General features: G+C 39.9%; 1 protein-coding gene across 2 annotated transcripts in view; it reads right to left on the bottom strand.

Moving 5' to 3' along the window:
* The window catches only part of LOC149316419 (serine/threonine-protein kinase TNNI3K), a 255,250-nt gene that overhangs the window by 176,892 nt on the left and 57,395 nt on the right, over nucleotides 1–20,963 (bottom strand). The window lies entirely within an intron of this gene.

Below are 20,963 nucleotides of genomic sequence, written 5' to 3'. Positions count from 1 at the left end.
CTTTTTTGTGGCGAGGAAATGATGCCGCAAGGTGCCAATGGCGCACTTGCGCCGTCATTTCTGCATCACGACACGCTAAGTGTCCCCGACATCAAAATGGCGGTGCCCATGTAGAATGGGCGCCACCATTTTGTACGTGCTCAGCACGTACTAGGGTTAGGGGCATCCGGAAAGGACGCCCCTTCCTAACCCTAGTACGTGCCAAGCATGTACATTTTGGCGGTGTGTAACCCACCATTATTTTCTGGATTTTGGATGTTACTGTCCTCTGCGATTGGTGTGATCTTTCTTATACTGGCAATGGATGAAAAGAGGTATAGAACTGATTGAAGTAGTTCATTCTTTTCACATCCTGTTCGCTTCATCCCACTGGTTTATCCATGCTTATTTAATTCCATGATGATATCCTGGTGGCATGCTTCAAATATAGACTAATGACAATTTATCACCACTAGATGGCACACAACATTGCAGGCCACTCAGCAGACTTAGGGCTGGTCTATATGTAAGTTTATTTTGTGAATTGCTGCAGGTTTTGCACATTCACATAGATGCTTAATAGTCTTCACTTTCCTGTAGAAATGTGCAGCCATGCTTGGCTTTATGACACCCCTTCAGGGCTGCATTGTGTAGATGCAGCACCGGAGTTGTGCCATGATGGTGCATGCCATGTAGACCAGCACATGCCAAAATGGCACCCTGGGGGCAGGGCTGGGTGGGCCTTGGCTCCACCCACAGGCTGGCACAAAGTGCCAGTCTGTATAGGCCCTGAATCTTCTAATTTTAACCTACAAATTACAGGTTTGTCACTCATCTGACAAGGCTTTTTCCAGCTCAGGAATTTAAGAGCCATAAATTAAAAACTCTGCATGGATGGGACAAGCAGATAACCTGGCTGCCACTCGGGCCTGTCCCTCACTTTTTATTGCTTGTGTTACACATTATCTCTGTCAGTGTTTTCTAGTTGGTATTTTCTTGAAAGCTTCTATCATGACTCAGTGTAGTGGCAGCAGAAGGTTCTGTTCCATTGATTATAGAGCTATTATTCCTTTATCCTCTAGGGAGTTTTTATGGTTTTTATAGTTGTGGGTAAAATCATTTCTTTAAAAACTTGGGTTTTTTAAAAAAGTATTTTTAAAGCCCTAAATATACGTATATAAACAAATATGTAAATATGAAACCTTTAAAATGCATGAACGCTGGTTACACAAACATTCTGTGATGGTTCATGGTTCTTTTAGATTGCCTTCTGTTGTTTTACTTGCTTTGGTACATCTTTTCAAATGCTTTGTTAAATTGCTTTGTGTGCATCCAAAGCTCAAATTGGAAGGGAAAAAATCAGTTGGCTCAGTAAATACTTATTTCTGTCTGACAGATGTAGATTCTTTGCATAGGTTCCATAATGCTTATTGTCCTTCTTGAATTCCATTTGGCAACTCATTACTTGCCACATGATGTTGACAATGAAAGACTACACTTAACTCTGTTTTCAAAATTAGATATAGTTGGGCAGGCATTTCCACACTGTTAGGCAACATCCAGTCTGCAATGAGAAGCAATTGTTATGCTGGAATATCCTGAGGAGTAGTTAAATGCTTAAAGGTAAATAGGAAAACAATTACTGTTCTTATTTTATGTAGAATGGATATGAGCTTTCTCAAGTGGCAAAGTACTCCTCACAGCCACAAGTCAGTGAATAAAAGATCATACTCATTTCATTTCAAATTGCTTCATGTCCTGGGCAGAAATTTGGCAGAAGCTACACTATTTAAACCTGCACTTAGATTTAGTTAGGATTTGGGACTGAGGGGGAAATTCTTAAACCATTTATATAGGAATGTATTTCCAGGGTCAGAACCATATTTAGTAAGTTAATGATGCATTATTACTTGGTGGCTCCTGCTACATTTACTTGTTGGTGAATGCCAGAAAATCTGGGCTCACAATTTTATTTTCCTCCAGTGTCCTGAAGCCATGACACAGCAGGGACATTTGAGGAAATTAAAACTGAATATATGGAGTGTTGCTTGGGGGAAAAATGAGAAGCAGACGAGGCCAAGTATCATAAATGGGTTTTGCCAGAGCTTGGAGTCCCAAGGAGCTGTCCAAGAATGGCAAGTAATGACAATCAAGGCCCTGTGTGTTGTTGCTGTGTGCCTTCATGTCATTTCTGACTTATGGTGACCCCAAGGAGAACCTATCATGGAGTTTTCTTGGCAGGTTTCTTCAGAGGGGGTTTGCCATTGCCATCTTCTGAGACAGTCTGACTTGCCCAAAGTCACCCAGTGTGTTCACATGGCTGAGCTGAGACTCGAACCCTGGTCTCTAGAGTCATAGTTCAACACTCAAACCACTCCAAGAAGATGCTGCCAAATTCTTTCTTTCAGTTAGTCTCAAAGGTGCCACAAAATCTCTTTACACACTCCAAGAAGAGAACAGAATAGCCATTACTGGTAACTTTTGCTGTTTGAACAACACAGAGTCCTTCCAACTTCCTACTAGGAAGATAGCTGGAGACAATATACTATACTTTCCGAACTAACATTGAACGACATTTAAATATTGCTGCTGTGTGTAACTCTATGTGATTTTGCCAGCAGCTGTTCATACTGAAAGGGTAAAGTCACAGGTGTATCATAGTGGAAAGTGGACAGAATTGTGGAGGTGTACTTCCAGTCCTTGAATCTCTATTTATTTATATCGTCCCTCTTTCTCTGAGCTAACAGAGAAAGAAAATAGGAGGAAAAAGAGGGAAATGCATAAATAAGTAACCTGCTAACACTTTTTAAACATGCAGTTTTAGATCATAGAATCATAGAGTTGGAAGATACAGAAGCAAAGAGGAGAGGAAATTTGATTAGGGATGAGTGCAGAACAAGATGTCTTCTGCCTGAGGCAGTATGTCCCCCATCATCGCTGCAATTCCCATCTTGCTCTGAGGATCCTGGTGAATGAAACAGGGAGAGGAAAGCAATCCTTTGAGAAGGTTCAACTGGTAATGAATATCCTTGTAAAACTGACGGTACAAAAGCACGTGTGCTGTAGTTTCTAATGCACTTGTGCACCTGCCCAGTAGGGCTCTCAATGTGACACATTGGGTGGGCAACAACTCTATAGAACCTGCTTTCCTAATGCCTTACTCTAAGGACCTCCTCTGAGTAACAGGCTGTACAGACTGGCCATAAAGGCTGGCATGGGGGGCAGAGTGTGGGCGTGGCATCCATACGATGCATACCCTGATGCCAGTGTGATGCTGTGTGCTGCTGCACATGGTGGGTGGCATCATGGTGCTCTTCTGGAGCTGCGTCCAGATGATGCAGTGCCAAAGGAGCACTGAAAAGTCATGGCGCTGGCAGCTACGGCACCCTTTCTATCACGCAGAAAGGCCATATTGGGGTTGCTGCAGGTGGTTGTCATGGCCCCAATCTGGAAAAGAAATAGATGGCTGCAAGCTGCTCCTTAGATGCGGTCTGTACAGCCTGTAAGTTATCAGATGGGTATCCAGGGACCCTATACTTTCATTGTCTTTCTTTAAGGCAGTACAGTGGACCCTTGTTATATGCTGAGGTTTGGTTCCAAGATCCCCTGTGGATAACAAAATGCGTGGATGCTCAAGTCCCATTAAATATAATGACCTAGCAAAATGGTGTCCCTTATAAAAAATGGAAACTCAAGATTGATATTTGAAATTTATACTTTTTTTGAACATTTTCAAACCGTGGATGCTTGAATTCATGTATAAAAATCTGTGTATAAGAAAGGCCAACTGTAATTCCCAAACTCTGGCCTTCCAGGTATTTTGGACTTTGGCTCCCACAATGCCAGGCCATTAGCCAAGATGACAGAGGTTTCTGGGAGCTGAAGTCCAAATCACCTGGAGGACCAGAGTTTGGGAATCACTGCTCTAAGGGGTACTCTCTCTGAGGGACAGGATGCCTTTTCCAGGAAGTTGGCTATCTATCTCTTTACAGCCTTGCCACAACAGGAGAGTGGTTGTGAAGTCGAAGGCTTTAATGTCAGAGCACAAGAGACTCTGAAAACAAATAGTCAAACAAATAAATGAATGAATTTTCTTTTCTTACGGATTTATCTAGGAATAGGGGGATCGTAGTACTCGCAAAAAATAGTGCTTCTGAAACAATTGTTTCTCTTTCCCTTAGTCATAGTTTTATACTAAGAAAAATGCTAGAAGAAATGTTAGTGAAAAATCTGGATTTTCCTGTTCACTCCCACCCCTATTATATTTCTTGAATAAAGCAAGAGCAATTTTGGCATTAAAAGTCTTGCTGGAAACCACTTTAGCCTCCTTTAAATAAGCCTCAGGTAGTTGATTTTGATCCACTTCTCATTTCACAATCTTATGTTAGTTTCTTTTTCAGGAAGTTCTCCTCATAATAACCTGAATCTAACCAGCCTGGATGATGACCACTGTGAAAGTGCTATAGAAGAAATCATTCACTAAAGCAGGCTTGGATGACCTTGGTGATCTTCAGCCAGCCAGAGGCAATCTAATCATGTCAGTGATTGAATAAAGCACTAAAACTGGGCACTTTTCCCTGGAGGCCACCATAGCTTTTATATGGTTCGTCGTTCATGTATTTGTACACATTTCATGATATTCACTGCTGCACTCTCTAAATGCCTCCCTAGCAGTAATGATTTTATCGCTGTGAAAAAAATGCATTATTATGTGGCAACATTTACAGAACCATTTAAAAGGTAAAGCTATAGATAAGTTTAAAAGCTTGCTTCTAATTTGTGTAGTGAAAAGTTTTTACAATAAAGTTCTCAAATTGCTAAATAATCCCACACTAGGTTCTACTGGACATTCTGTCAGTGATAACTAAAACCTTGGAAGCTTTAAGTTTTCAACTCAGACTTAGATTTTAAAAGTACTGCTTCTTCTGTTTTTACTGAATGCTAAATTGCGGATGAAATCATAATTTTACCTGTTAGGGATGTCTGAGGATGAATTGGAAAATGAATTATGCAAAACCCTGTTCTACAGTGGGACCTTGACATCTGCAAGCTTGTCACAGATTTAAGCATGCATGGACAGCAAGCCTGGTTTTCCCCAGTGGTGGAGTTGTGCCACCATTAGGAGCAATGGCACTTCAGGATCCATGTTTTTCCATATCTGTGGGGTATGTGTGTCTGGAATGGATTCCCCATGGATGCAAAGGTCCGATTGTACATGATCACAATAGCCAGAATCACATTTGCTCAAATATAGAAAGTAAAAGATACCCCCTATCAAGATGAATGGATGTTTAAACTATAGGATGTGCTAGAAAGGGATAAATAAACCCAATTAGTAAAATATAATGCATTAGAAAGATTTAGTAAGGAATGGTTTATAGTATTTAATTTTTTAAAAGAAAAATGGGGAGGTATAGCGATATTAAGTTTATCGACTGATGTTTAACAATTACCACGTGAATAAGATAATAAGGGGAAATTGCTTATTTTTTTATCTGTAGTTATAAGAGTAATGAGATTGCCTTTTTGTAGGAATATATAAGGATAAAAGTTGATGGAGTTACATAAAATTGTGTTACTGTTAAAGTTACTCAGAAGGCAAGAAATGGGGCAATATTGGCTGAAATGAAGTATGAATGTGTGATGTAAGTTATGGAAGTTATGTGTAAGTGCAGGAGAGTATGCGAAAGTATTTTGAAGGTATGAGAAAGTGTGAGGAGGCATGAAAAATGTGGGAAAGTGATACAAATGTGCAAATTAATAGGATAAAGAAATGAAAAAGTAGGGGGAAACTGTATAGGAGTAGGTAGGGTGAAAGAAAGAAAGAAAGAAAGAAAGAAAGAAAGAAAGAAAGAAAGTGAGATAAATAGATGCGTGTCAAGATCCATGGTATGGATGGCCTGGATTTCATGGTGGGCTGCTGGGGCCAGCACCATGGATGGTGAACTTAGGGGCAAAACAGACCAGCAGTAAGTTCTGGGTTCGGGGTGGTTTCTGAGCATAGCCTTTAGATGCCACATGCTCTGACACTGCCCCCACACTGCCAGGAAGTTGCATGGCTGACCACACCTGTGATGGCTTCACGGCGTTTCGGCAGTGTGGCATGTATACAATCTGTGCCGTCAAAATGCTGAAAAGCTGTGGTTGTGGCAGCAACGTTGCCTTTTTTCACCCACAAAAGGAACAGCATCTTGCCTCTTCTTTCTCTGTTGGAAAAACACTGGATCAGGGCTGTAGTGTGCGGTTGTCATGGCCTCAATCTAGAGCTTAAAGTGGTTGCATGTCACGTCCCCTTTAGGGCTGTCTGTTTTGGCCCTTAGAGTATCCAATGGACCAGAGGCAGGAGGCAGAGTCACAAGACAGAGTAAGGTCTAAACACAGCAAGGCTAGCAAAGCAAAGCAAAATTCAACCAGAGCAGCTTCAGGCAGCTCCGAAGACTATGGCAAAGGTTGAAAGGCCAATGCAGCCTATAAATGGCTGTATCTCCAGCTGCTCCAGTTACCCTGCATGTGCCTGTTGGCTTAGCCCAGATCCTTCCAGGACCAGCTCAGGCCTGGTCCTGCAAAGATTTTGGCAGCAGGACTCCAGCAGCCAGAAGTTTCATCCTACAACGACTTACACAGGTGGACCCTTACAATGGGTAAAAGGATATGTGGTTCTTTTGAGATGATGAGGAAGTTGGGAAATGTAACTGGAATACATGTATATCTAGATAAATAGGTCTTTGCATTGGTATGTGTAAACATATTGTACTTGTGTTTTTATATTTAATAATTTTGAGTCTGTTAACAAAACCCTTGTTATAATGTATTTTACAAGTTTGTTCATATGCTGTGTATGCACTACTCTTGCTGTTATTTAATTTGTTGCTGTTGCTGTTGTTTTGTTTTTTATACTGCTTATGGTTTGTTAACTGAAATAAAGGCATTCATTTGTTCATTCATTCATTCCTATTTAATAATTTTTTAAAAAAGAAGACTAATGCCCAGTACAAACGGGCACTTTGCAGCATCCTCACCATGAACTAGGGCTAGATGAGGCTGGGCATTTACATATCCAGCAACCTAGTCCATGAGTATGCCACTATCATGGCTTACCGCTGTCCACACGAGTGGTGCGATGATGGCACAAGTGTCGCACAGCACCCAAACAGTGCTGGCAGGAAGTGACATGATGAGGGTGTGTACATGTGCATCAATTGTACCCCTTCCTGGAAGCTGCTTTTGGCAGCTTTTGTTTTGTTTTGTTTTGTTTTGCTCCCAGGAGTGCATTGGTGCCGCGCTGTTTGGTTGCTGCAGCAATGATGCGGGGCAAAGAGGGGCGGCATTTGTCGAGCCCCTATGACTCTGGAGACCAGGGTTCAAATTGTCACAGTACCATGAAAACCCACCTGGCTATCTTGGGCAAGTCAAAAACTCTCACACTCTCACCCTCAGAAATCATTATGATAGGTTTGCTTTAGGGTTGCCGTAAGTCAGAAGTAACTTGAAGGCACACAACAACAGCAATGTTGTGATATAAGAATATTCAATGCTTTGTCAGAGCAAAGATTCATCTGGCCCAGTGTGTTTAACACCTTTTAAAATAACATTTCCCTTTCCTGGATCTGTTATTTGACGTTCTTGTAGCCAAAGGATACTAAGGAGAATATCGCATTACTAATAAACCCAGTTTACCTCTTCAGAGTTACATTTGAATTCAGGTTGCAGCTGGATATTATCACATGGATTTTGCTGCCATTGCTGCCTCCCAACTGCATCCAGGCAAAAATCTGGCTAAAATCTGCCCTCAGATGGTTGATCTGCAAAGCCGGGAAGTTCCTGAAAGTGAAAAGCGGCCAGTTGAAGTCAGGAGGTGGCAATGGCAGCAAAATCCACGTGATAATACCCAGCTGCATCCCAAATTCGAATGTAACTCGGAAAAGGTAAATTGGGTTTATTAGTAATGCAATAATCTCCTTAAACAAATACAGGACATCAAAGATGCCAAACTAATTATGTAAGACTTTCAAAAGTCCACAAAATTACTCATGTTTCAATATTTGCTTCTTGTGTAGAGCCCCAGAAAGGGGGGGAGGGGTGCTAATAAGGACACATGTCTAGTATCTGAGGTTGAAAATAGGCAGAACATGGTGGAAATTGTTTTAACAAACATTAGTGACTCTAAAAACAAACATAATGAATTAGGGGCAGCAGACGTATGTAGAAGCCTTCACACTTAAAATATTTTCCCTCACTTTTAGCATATATCCATAAATCTTACATGAGTAAAAACTGTTAAACACCAACTTGCAAAACCTTTAATTTTTTATGCACACATACATGCTGTTTGAATTATATGCAGTCCTGATTTCTCTTTGTAATAAGACATGCATGTAAAAAGAATAATTAGTTCTAGGTTATTGTAATTATATTAGGTGGGGCTAGACTTTAGTATAAAATATAGGCATAAATACTAAGCATATTAATTATGCACTGGATGGGTTTCATCTCATTATTTCATCTAAGCCTGCCAACATGTCATAGCTGCAGCTGTTGCTGAATTTATGATAGCATAAGGTTCTTACACAGTGAATGATTTTATCCCCAGGTAAAGCACTGACTACACTGTGATGGGGAGGATGAAGTAATCCCAAGATATTAACCAGAATTTGATCAAAATACAATAGGCCAACATTTAAGATTGTGAGGTTCAAAGTGAAATTAATGGAATATGTCAGTGTCACTTCACCAATGAAATTACAAGGTGCCACTTTTATTCAGAAGGCACTTTTATTTAACTCACATCCCTTACAATATGAACAAAAATGTATAATATGCCATTATATTGCTCCTTTGTTGATATATTAATACTAAATATGAATTATGTCATCCTAGTAAGTCTGCAACCGGGCTTGTTTATCTCGGATTGGCCTTTTTTGTCATCAACGCGCTTGTAGAAAGCGTGGGATGAGTCCTTCTTGAATCTTTGTTTGCAAAGAAAAGCCAGAGAGAAGTCTTAGCTTTACCTTGTGATGGAGTAAATTTTGATTCACATTTTTCAATTTACAAGCAATATATGAAAAATTTACATATATTCAGTCTTCATGCTTAGCTCTCCCTGTGTGTGTTTGTGTTTATTGGGAAGTGTGGGAGAGACAGGAGTGCATTTTAAAAGCAAAGTAATTACTACATGCAACCGGAAAATGGACAATAACTAGTTCCATACAACCAGCTTGACACACAATGTCTAGCAAGAAATAAAATGGGCTGAATCTTTCTTGTAAAAACATATTACAGTCGGCCCTTCTTATACATGGATTTTTTATACACGGATTCAAGCATCCACGATTTGAAAATGTTAAAAAAAGTGTAAATTTCAAATATCAAACCTTGATTTTCCATTTTTTATAAGGGACACCATTTTGCTATGTCATTATATTCAATGGGACTTGAGCATGCACAGATTTTGTTATACATGGGAGATCTTGGAACCCAACCCCAGTGTATAACAAGGGTCCACTATACATAGATTTCATTACAAATATTAAAAGTTTCAAAACATTTCATGATGATTGACTTTGTAACATGGGCTCTTAAAGCGTTAAGGAGAAAACGAACTGCAGACTAAGGCGGGATACAGACAGCCGCTTTGCGGCGGTCTCCTGCCGGCGCCATTTGCTCCGCGCGGGAGCTGCAGCAGCCAAACCGCGCGGCTCCCGCGCGGAGCAAAAAAGAAGTTCCATTTCAGAGCTTCTTTTTGCAGCGCCTTTATGACGTCGCGAGGCGCTGCTGGCGCATTCGCGACGTCATAGGCACCGCGACACATCTGGACGCTATGCGTCCAGTACGTAAACATGGCGGCCCCCATGTGGAAGGGGCGCCGCCATGTTGTACGTATTCTATACGTACTAGAAGCACCGCCCCTTCCTAACCCTAGTACGTATAGAATACGTACTATATGGCGGTTTGTATCCCGCCCATAAAATGGTGGACAAACAAGCCAAGGAGTTTATCGCATGTAACTTTTCACGCTGACCTGGGTATGGAACAGGATCGGGCTGGAATGGGTTAAAACTGATTTTACCACATACAAACTTGCTGCTGTGCTTCCGCCCAACCATCACCAGTCCTCCAGCAGTGCTCTGGCAGCTGATTTTAGTACTACATAGTATCAAAATTGGCCACCTGAGCACTGCTGGAGGACAGGTGATGGTCAGGTGCCAGTGCAGCAACAATTTTGTGTGTTGTAAAATCAGTTTTAACCTGCCCCAGCCTGATCCTGCCCTATACCCAGGTTGGCGTGGAAATTACATGCAATGAATTCCCTAGACTAACTGCAGACTAACTGATGTAGTAAAAGAGATGGTATGGCTATGACCAATAAGCAGGAAATGACATGATTGTATGCTATGTTTGAATTCTTAGAGAGATATGGATACCAGCAAATATTGACTAAAGGCATGCTAGTGCTACCAACTCTAACAGAGTGAGTGAGTGAGTGAATTAGAATTTACTGGACACTTTTTTGTCAAGAAAATGAAATGGCTTTAATCCAGTACACATTTATCTGGGACAAAGAGTTATTCAGACTGATTGAAAAGTCCTAGATGTCCCTTCTATATTGGGTTAAAATAAACTGACCCAAGGAGTTGGTATAAAAAGCAATCTGATCATACTGGAAGCTGACAGAAAATATTCTGAGATAAACAGAACATGTATGGCTCTCCAAAATAAAACTGGAAAGAACAGGAACAAAATTTGGGACTTTCCAGTCTTTTAAATCAGTATTAATTAAGTTTGGTGGAATTTACTTCTGGACATACATAGTGAATTTCTGGCTAACATGTTAACACCTGAAGAATTTCTGACACAAGGATATTTTTACTTAACACTCTTTTTTTTATATATGCATGGTGAATTCATTTCTTGATGATGTTGATATTAACGTCTCCTTATTACATAAGAAAAATAAATAGCGCAAAAATGGAAAGAATACTCAACAAACCCTACTGATATATAATAGATGGGCATTTTAGGCTGTACTGTCTCACTAAACTTGATGAATTTGGCTGTTTAGTCTGCCAATATAACAACTAGAATGCTAAGAAAATTAAGAGCAAAAGATAATGATATTTTTATCAGTTGGAAGAACTAGTGCATTCTTTATGTGCAATTCTAATTTTTAGTAGGCAACAAATCAATCTGTAGCAACCTTGGGCAGCAATTTAGATCCATGTCCTGACAAAGCTAACCCTTACCCGCATCTCTCTAGATACAAGAGAGATAGCATATTGCACTTCATCAATAAAAATGATTTACAGCAGTCCATAAAGTTATTCATTCCCCAATTCCCGGAGATCACATTTACTGTAGATTGTGAAACAGCATGGGGATATATTGTGGGAGAAGAGTAACTTAAAAGCCAGGGACAAGGCACTTGCTTGTGTGAGAGTGACAAGGACAACATTTCAGATATATGCACAGCGTTTTGCCTCTCTCTCACCATATGTTCATGTTTTTTGTTTTTTTAAAAAAAAACAACTTCTGAACACTGGGCTGGTCATAAAATACACCCTCCCATTTCCTAGAAGCCTGGGGAAGTTAATGGAATTGGTCAGGGGCCCAAAAAACCACAGTCAAAGATTTTAAGGCCAGATCAGCTATTAGAATGGGAAAGACTCTCCAGTAATGTAACCTTGTAAATTAAATAAGATGAGAGGACCGTAAGGAAAACACACTCAATTATTGAAATATCTCCACCAATCATTCCAAAACATATTAGCTGCTAACATATGTGATTCTTGTATTGGGGAGCCAAGGATAAGGAAATCACAACAGTGCTGCAAAGACTAGCTTCCCTTGTGTGCTGGTCTTCAGTTCTTCTTCCATCTTGGAACCCTTTCCATGAGAGGTTTGAAATTTATAAATATGAAATAGCTATGCTAATACTTCCTTACTTTTTGCTTCTGTAACCTGCTTGCTTCAAGAGAACAAGACAGTAGACTCATAGAATGAGTCTAAAGAGTAAAGTGCAAACGGGCTACCTAGCCCCCACCCTATTTTCCTGTGGATAATTATAGCATACACTTCTCTGCTTCTCTGCGTTATCAGTTTTTGTAACGTAACTGCAAAGGTATTCCTTAATTAGCTTTCTTTGCAAGGCAACTGCTTGTTAGTAACTTCAACGGGCTCAGCTCATGAACTTTTGAACCATGCTGTAACTATTCAGTGTTTGATCATCTCTTAGCCAGGTAGAAAGTGAAACAGCATAAACCATATTAGGCAGTGGGCTGTTCTTGCTGGGTTTCTGCTTAAAGAAATGTATAAAAATTGTAACACAAACAAGGAAGGCTGTTGCAGCCTTGGAAAACACCTGTTTGGGTGTAGCTGTCAGCCCCGATCGGTGAATAAACTTGTGTTTTTACTCTGCACCACACAATCGAGCCTCCGACTTTCTTATTTTGGCTGGTCACTCCAAGAACTTTCCCAGAAGGGAAAAGCCTTGTTTATCTTTCCCTTTCATCCACACTAGCTAATCTAGAAAGGAATTCTTCATGTCTTCCACAAAATCTCAATGTTTCACAAATGGTTATAGGGGCAAAACCGACTACCCAAAAGGGGTCTATCAGGGCCACCCCAAAGCTGCTCACCCGAGAGGTGCAGCAACCACACACGTGTGGCCCTAATCCAGCCCATTGCAGCTGTTTCAAAGTGGCCTCTGAAAATGAGCTTCTTTTTAGGACGACTTGGTGGTGGCTTCTGGGTGACTTGGGGGCATGTGTCATGTGATCGCCATGCCCCCAAGCCGACCAAAGCAGGCTTTTTTCACCCGTCTGTTTTGGGCCAAAGTCTATTTTCAAGGGTGTATAAATCATATAGCTATGATTTATACACCCTTGTTATGCATTATATATTATATTATATAATATTGTACAGTATGTACAAGTACACACCTAGCTATGCACCTGAAGTTAATAAATATTATAAATGTATTTGTGGCCATTTATATTAACATGTGAAAATGGAGTATCTATATGTATCTTAGAGACCAACAAAAGAAAAAAAATATTTTTTAAAATGGGAAACGTACATTGACAGCAAAGGGGATGGCATTATACCTCATGGGCTTTTCAATACACCATTGATAAGTAAACGAAAACCAACATCCGAGGAAAATTTAATGCACCAATTAAAGCCCTTGAAAAATGAGCCTTCAAAGCTGAAGTATGTCTTGTCAATCTCATCTGTTAAAACATTTCCCCATTCACAGATCTGAGCAATGGTCTTCAGATATCACAAATTGATTTTGTCCCCTGATAAGTGTTGGGAGCTGGCAAGTGGAACACTGAAGAATAACAATATCCCCCTACATCAATCATACAACTCACTCTCCTGTTCCAACAGTTTTACTGGCTACTGATTTCATTCATGGCATAATTCAAAGTGCTGGTCAAGCCCTATAAAGCCCTACATGGCTTAGGTCCAACCTATCTGACAGAGTCCCCCCAAGATGAGCCTGCCAGACCTGTGACATCCTGCAAATGGGTGGGGGTGGCTTCTTTTAGACTCACCAATTTCACAAGTGTGATTGTTGGGGACATAACATTATATCTTCTTAGTAGCTGTCCCTTACCTCTAGACCTCCTTCCATAGGGAAGAATGGCACCTTCCTTGCTGCCCTTCCATCGGCTGGTGAAGCCTTTTTTATTCTGCCGTTTTCAGAACTGAAGGTTTTTGAGGAAAGAGCTTTCAAGAGAGTGCTGTATTGTTTTCACTTCTACTGTTTTAAACAGCTTTTTACCATTTAAAATGTGTGTTTTAAATTGTTTTAATATTGATAATGGTCCAATTATGTTTTAATGTTTATTTTTGCATGTTTTTAAACAACACTGTGATCATTTTAATTTGAAAGTTATCTTGACTCCATCTGGGAGAAAGACAGGGTATAAAAGTTGATATAATGATAACAATGATGATGATGACAATGATGATGATGATGATGGTGAAGAAGAAATAATCAGAATTTAGGATATGTACCTCCAATTCTCTTATCTTTTATCCTGTTTACCATCTCCAATTGCACAGAGAGCTGGGGAAAGAGACTTTATTTGGACTATAGCTGCCAGAATCTCCCTGAAAGGCCAACAGTGCTCAAACTAGTCTAAATTCACCAGTTTTCAGTGGGAAATGCAACTGCTTTTGTGTAAATTTATCATATGTTTATGAAACTGGTGTCTTATGATAGCACATCTTTGCATAGGATGCTCCATGCATCCAAGGAAGAAGACCAAAGTCTATGAAAGCTCATCCTATCAACTTCTCTCACTCAGTTAGTTTCAAAGGTACTACAAGATCTCTTTGCATACTGATACTCCAGACTAACATGGCTATGTCTGTGAATTTTATGTAGTACAGTAAAAGGAACAATATGTCTTAGGTTCATCTGCTCTATTTTTATATACACAAAAAACTTCATCCTGAAAAAAAATTCAAATTTGTCTTTAAAGGATAAAATCAAATTGTGATGAAAGGCTTTGAAATGTCACCCTATTTTTAAGAATTTTCATTTCAACCATTTGTATATATTTTTAAAAGTCCAATGCACCTTTCATGTTCTGTTTCCTGTCTGTAACACACAGTTTATTCTCAGATTTATTTTTAAAATACTTTTTATTGGAATTATATAGTATAAAATAAAAGCATAATAGAAAAAAATAATCTACATATAAAAGCAAGAAAGCAAGAGAAATGAATAAAGAAATAAGATAACAAAAAGACATAAAATGACTTTCAGTCTTTTCTTCAGCTGCTATAGCCTAATTTTAACTAAGTTTCCTCCATCTGAAAAAACAAAGGTATACTTTTTTCTATAGTCTATCAATATTTCATTAGTACAGAGATAAAGTAAAAGTTACAAAACCAAGAGGCGAAACAGACTGCCCTGAAGAAGCAGTTTGCTGCCGCCCCTTTGCACGCCAGATTGGGGTCACAGCAACCACACACTGGAGCCCCGATCCGGCATTTTTCTGGGCCAATAAGAAGTGGCAAATTGCTGCTTCTTCTTGGCCCAGAAAAAGTGCACCCTTGTGTCGCATAGCTCTTCCCATTTCTTTGACAAAGCATGTCTAAATGCTGTAACAAAAAAATGTCATGACGCCACCCACTGTTTGATCAGGCAGGTGGCGTGATGCCACTTTGGAGGTGGAGTCAGGTCATGCGGCATGCAGTCACCATGCTCCCACTTCACCCCAATGTCAGCCCTTTTGGCCAGTCTGTACAGCCCCTAAATAATTTTGTACAAAGAGTTAATCCAAAATTAGCTTTGCAATATCTATCCACTAATGATAATTAGTAATAATAACTAATTCAATTTAAACAAAGTATTTCAACATACTTCAGAATTCAAATAATAAACATCATCAATGATTATTTTCACTTTGCTATCAGCACCATTTAAACCATTTAAATCTTACTTAGGCCTCAAGCAGACGGGTGGCTTAGAATGACCTCTGGCCACTCCTGCTGTGAGAGTGCCCTGAGCGATGTGGGACCATGATGACCATACGCCATGGTCCCAATGTCAGCCCCTTACACAGTTTGTGATGGATCACCAGCAAGGAGTGCTTTTTTGTGCTCCTTTTGCAGCTGGGTTTGAGCTGCCTTAGGCACAGCTTCAGCCTGATCTGGAGGTGTGTGACATCTGAATGCCAGGACCCCGGATCGGCCAGAAGGCGGCACTTTTGGCCCATCAGTTTTGGGCCTATGTTTATATTATACATCCCTGAAAATTAATATTAAAACTAACCAGTAGGCAACTCCATTACTTCATGAAGACCAAATGTTTTTTTTCTTTTAAAACGAACTGTAGCATTATTTTTATTGATCACCTCATTAAGATTAATGCATAAATCAATCCCATATCAGCACCATTTAAATTTTATTTAATCTGTATTATATCGTAATCTTGACACAACTCCCCCTCCCAGAACTGAAAAATACAAACTGAGGCAAACCCCTCATAGTTAACAACACATGCCTTTGGTACAGTTTTCCACAATCATCCTCTCACCCAATCTCAATCTTCTCAGTGATCAATTGCCAGTCTTTCCTCCTAATTTAATTCTTTTTAAAAGATAGTTTTAGTCTTCTCATTCATAATCTTCACACCTCCAAAATTCTCTGTCATCATAGCCTGATCTTCAGCCATCTGTTTACAAGAAATGTCTTCATCCCACATCGGCACTGCATAGCCTATGGCATCTCCCTCCAGATACTCAACCTGATCGCTTATCTGATTGCCTATCCATCTCCCTATCTGATATCACCACCACGAAATCCTCTTCACAGTCCTCAGATTGTTCAAAATATTCAGTGTCATTTTATATCCCAACTTTACAATCAAGGGCCTTTGACCTAGCTATTATCAATCTTATTTCTCTTAGTTTTTAAGCACTGTTTGAAAAACAGTTTATTGTGCTGAGTTACAAGGGGTGCCTCCTCTCCTCTTTTGGAACACAGACATTTCTCCATATCTAAAGCCAATCTTATCAGGTGTTGGGGTTTTTTTTTGGGGGGGGGAAGGGGGGTGCAATCCAGTGCCTCCTTTTGTCAAAACAAATAAAGTTTCTCCCAATGTCTCCTTTTTTTGTATCCAGACTTAATAAAGCCAAATTAATTATATGCGGTATAAAACAAAATCAATAAATCTTTCAAATATTGTCATTGCTAACTCTTTAGATCCTTGCAGACTTTGTTATTTCCAATTCTATTATACCAATAAAGAAAATACAGCCAAAATAAAATGCTAACCACATCTTTCCTTCGTCTAAAAAAAGAGCAGTTTACAAAAGGGAAAGATATCACGGGATTTCTTTAATCCAAATGTTAAAAAAACAAGATCTAACAATCAGATGTTAAATAAAGAAAGCAAAGATTTAGGATCAATTGTCCACAAAGAATTTCTGGGCCCTTCAGGCTTTGCAGATGACAGTTGGGCATGGTGATAAATCCCAGTCCCTCCACAAAGATTTGCTAACTGCTTCTTGTGTTTCCACAACAACTGTTGGGTAATGGGGCCCTCTGGGCAATCCCTTTGATCTTCCCTTGATTTTAGGAAGATAAATTGCCAACAGGAGCTTACCTCCAGTTGGTTAAAAACCTCCTCTGCTTCTTTCCCTGCAGATTCCTGCAGAAAGGGAAAACTTCAATACTCTGTCTTCCCTTGCGAGTCCTTATTCTCAGGTTTCTAAAGTATCTTTTTTTAAAATGAAGTTTAAACTTAAAGAGTTTTTCATATTATATTTATTCATTGTTATAACATTCATTTTTAAAACCATTCAATCATAACAAATATAACATAATGTATCATAATGACATGGCAAAAACAACACATATAACACACATCAACTTTCTACTTAACACTTCTTGGTTTTATTTGTTCATTAACTGTCTATCTCTTTTACGTATGATTATTTTAATGTTCTACAATCACTGACATTTTCTTCTTCTGTCCTCTATTGTTTGCAGTTCAGTGTTTTTCTTGTAAGACAATCATAACGTTAACAGGTATCATTAATCTTGAATTTCTGCAATTGTTACCCCCTGCATCCCCCCCCAAAAGAATTGGTAATAAATACCAATGGTATTTTTTTTTTAAAAAAAGTAACAATTGGTATTTTTTTAAAAAAATAACTAGTTCTATTTGTGCATGTATAGAATCCATTTTTAATTTTGTAAATTACAGTAATTAAAATGGGACACAATTAAAACATATAGCACTGCAGCCAAATGTGCATCTCTAGGATGATGGTAACCTAAGTTTAACTGTGCTATGAACTCCTGGCCTGTGCATAATCCTGGGAATCCAGGCTCAGGACTGAATCCAGAAACCTTAAATGGCAAACCTACATCTTCAGGGGAAGTCTAATACCTCTAGCACAGGTTGCATCCCTGTTTCCTTCTAACTTTTTGAGTGACCAGGAACACTTCTTTTTCTGGATTAAGATTGACTTTCTTCACCTCCTCCAGTCCATTAGTGATGTCAGACAGCAGTTTAGAACAAAAGCAACTCTTGCTATTTTTGCTGACTGATTTATCCCAAAGATTTATGAACAAAATAATAGTGCATTTAAGATTATATTTACAACTGTGAACCCTTCATTATGAAAGCAGTTCTGTTTATAACATTAAACACTTTCAGAAATATTTTTTTTAAAAAACAGACTGAAACAAAGCATTTCCAAGGCAACAAGAAATGAGCTGGTGTGTGAAGTGACTGAAATGAGGCCTAAGTGGTATGAGTAGGGATAAAAGGTTCATAACTAAAAATGAATTTTAATAAGATTTTGGATCTAAGTGCTTTACAGGAAATTCACATAGGAAATCTTAAGAGAAGGGCAGAATCCTTAAGGAGAACTCAGGTCATACAGTTCCTCAGAGGTCACATTGTTCCAATAGGTATTATGAGGAGTTATGGGGGAAGGTGTACTGCACATTTATCTTCAAAATGCATCTTCCCATGGTTGTTTTGTTGTTCCATGGATCCTTTTGTTCATGATAACAAAAGAATCCATTTAAAATCAGTAACAACATGACATGGGTGCAGGTTACTGCACAATACTGTAAACATGAGAAACTGACTGTGACATTTACAGAGCAGGGCTTGCAGGGACAACTATAATAATTAAAAAAGCCATGCAGTGGAAGATATATATATATATATATATATATATATATATATATATATATATATTCTCTTGCTAGAAACTGCTTTCTTTTCTGTATATTTAAACAAAAATGAATGGAGAAGCAAGGTTTGTGCACGTCTCTATGATGCAATCTGTGCTATGGTGGAAGCTACAATTTGAAACTGAAGGGACATTTTCTCATGGTATGTAAGACCCTGCAAATGTTCATAGTTTAATGACTTTTCATTGTGCCTCTTGTCTGCTGCATCTGTCCTGTACTTGGCCCAGAGACAAATTAGCCATGTACCCTTAGCAATACAGGGTATGAATGAAGCATAACTTATATACTTCTAAATAAGCCAAGAAATTTTGCTGGAAAAACTGACAGAAAAAACACAGGTTGACTTATCCATTGGTCAATGTAAGTACTGTACCTTTTAATAAGAGTTAAGGTACAGTACTTACATTGACCCATGGATAAGTGAACCCATGTTTTTTCTGTCAATTTTTCAAGCAACATTTCTTGGCTTATGCAGAAGTATATATGCTAAGCTTCATTCATAACCTGTATTGCTATGGCTAAATGGTTAATTTGTCTATAGATTAGCCATTTAGCCATAAATAAAAGGGACTACCCCCTTCTCTTAGTAGGGTGGCAAAAGATGAAAGCTTAGTCTGTCCCAAGAGAACCTAAAAGAAGCACTGATCCTCTCTATTCTTTCCACTGCAGGTCCACTTCTGGCCTTTTTGAATCCCTGAGTGGGAAAATGGTGGCAGTGATGGCTCTTTAGTGCTTCCCCTCAAAGAAATACCAAAAGAAGAGAGGAGCTTGGTGCTTCCTTTAGGTTCTCCTGGATGGATTAACCTCTCACCTTTTGCCACTGTACTTAGAAAAGGTGTTTCCAGCAATGTTATTCCAGCAATGAGGAATCAGACAATGAAGGGTTTGAATAATATATTTGTGTTTTTCAGCTTTCTGGGGTTAAAATCAGACAATGTTATCTCATTAAACTTGAAGGCTATAATCACTCTTAACACAGTCTGTATTTTCTTTGCTTTGTCTTTCATTCTTTGTGACATGTGCATGTTTACTTAGCCCCATCCATATCTGGTCACCTCCAATACACATTACACAGCCAGTGTTTATTGTAGTTCCCATCTCATCCATCCAGCCTTTATGATGAGCACTGTTTTCCTTTGCTTCATCCTTTACATTCTTTGCTATATGTCTAGGGTTGCCATATCCTGCTGGGGGGCGGGACAATCCCGGTTTGGGCGGTGCCGTCCCGGTCCTGGCCCGGTTTGGCGCCCAAACCGGGACGGCCCCGCCCACCGCGGCCACCTCAGCCCCCGCGGCGGCTCCAAGGCCTTGATGAGGCCTGGGAGGGCTCTCTGCGGTTGGAGCTCCGGCCACGGGGTCCTCCAAGGCCTCCGCGAGGCCAGGGAGGAGGAGGCAGCCGCTTCCCACCGCAGTGATCGCCGCGATGAGGAGCAGCCTCCGCCTCCTTCCCGGCCTGGGAGCAGGCCTAGGCTTCCTCCCAGACCGGGAGGAGGAGGAGGACGCTTGGCACCGCGGTGATTGCCGCGATGAGGAGCAGCCTCCGCCTCCTTCCTGGCCTGGGAGCAGGCCTAGGCTTCCTCCCAGACCTGGAGGAGGAGGAGGACGCTTGGCACCATGGTGACCGCCGTGATGCCAAGCGGCCCCGCGCCCTTCCCGGCCTGGGAGCAGGCCAAGGCTTCCTCCCAGACCAGGAGGAGGACAAGGTTTAAAAATGTAGGACCTTTTTTTTAATTTCCTAGCCAGGAAATTTAAAAAAAAAAAGTCCTGCATTTTCAAACCTTGTCCTACATTTGTCCCGGTTTGGAGGTACTCAGTTATGGCAACCCTATATATGTCCCTAGGTTTTTATTTCGGCTCATCCACAGGCAATATAAAAATCCATAATTTTGGCCCCCAAATCTGCCCTCGACTTGGTTGATGTCTACATGGGTATGTATGGTACATTTTCCTCCAGAAGTTCATAGAACAGTAAAAAATCCTGCTAATTTATAGAACAATACCAAAATTCTGCTACTCAAGATGCAAGATTATGCATGGTTTGAACTCTGCGAAGGATACTTCCTCCTCAGATATACAGGTGCAAACTAAATATTTCACACTAAATGCTTATGATGCTTATTGCTAAAGAAGCATCTAACCATACCCTGTCCATAATGAAACTACTCTTGCCCACATATTGGGTACAAAAGATGATAATTCTAATTGCTCGACTCATTTGTAATCCCCAAATTAGAAATCACAAAGGCTGTAGTTAG

The sequence above is a fragment of the Sceloporus occidentalis genome, unplaced genomic scaffold (assembly GCF_023333645.1).
Source record: "Sceloporus occidentalis isolate IW3139 unplaced genomic scaffold, rSceOcc1.0.p SCAF_3, whole genome shotgun sequence".
NCBI lineage: Eukaryota > Metazoa > Chordata > Lepidosauria > Squamata > Phrynosomatidae > Sceloporus > Sceloporus occidentalis.
Note: the sequence above shows the minus strand (reverse complement) of the source record. Positions and strands in the feature narration are given on the sequence as shown.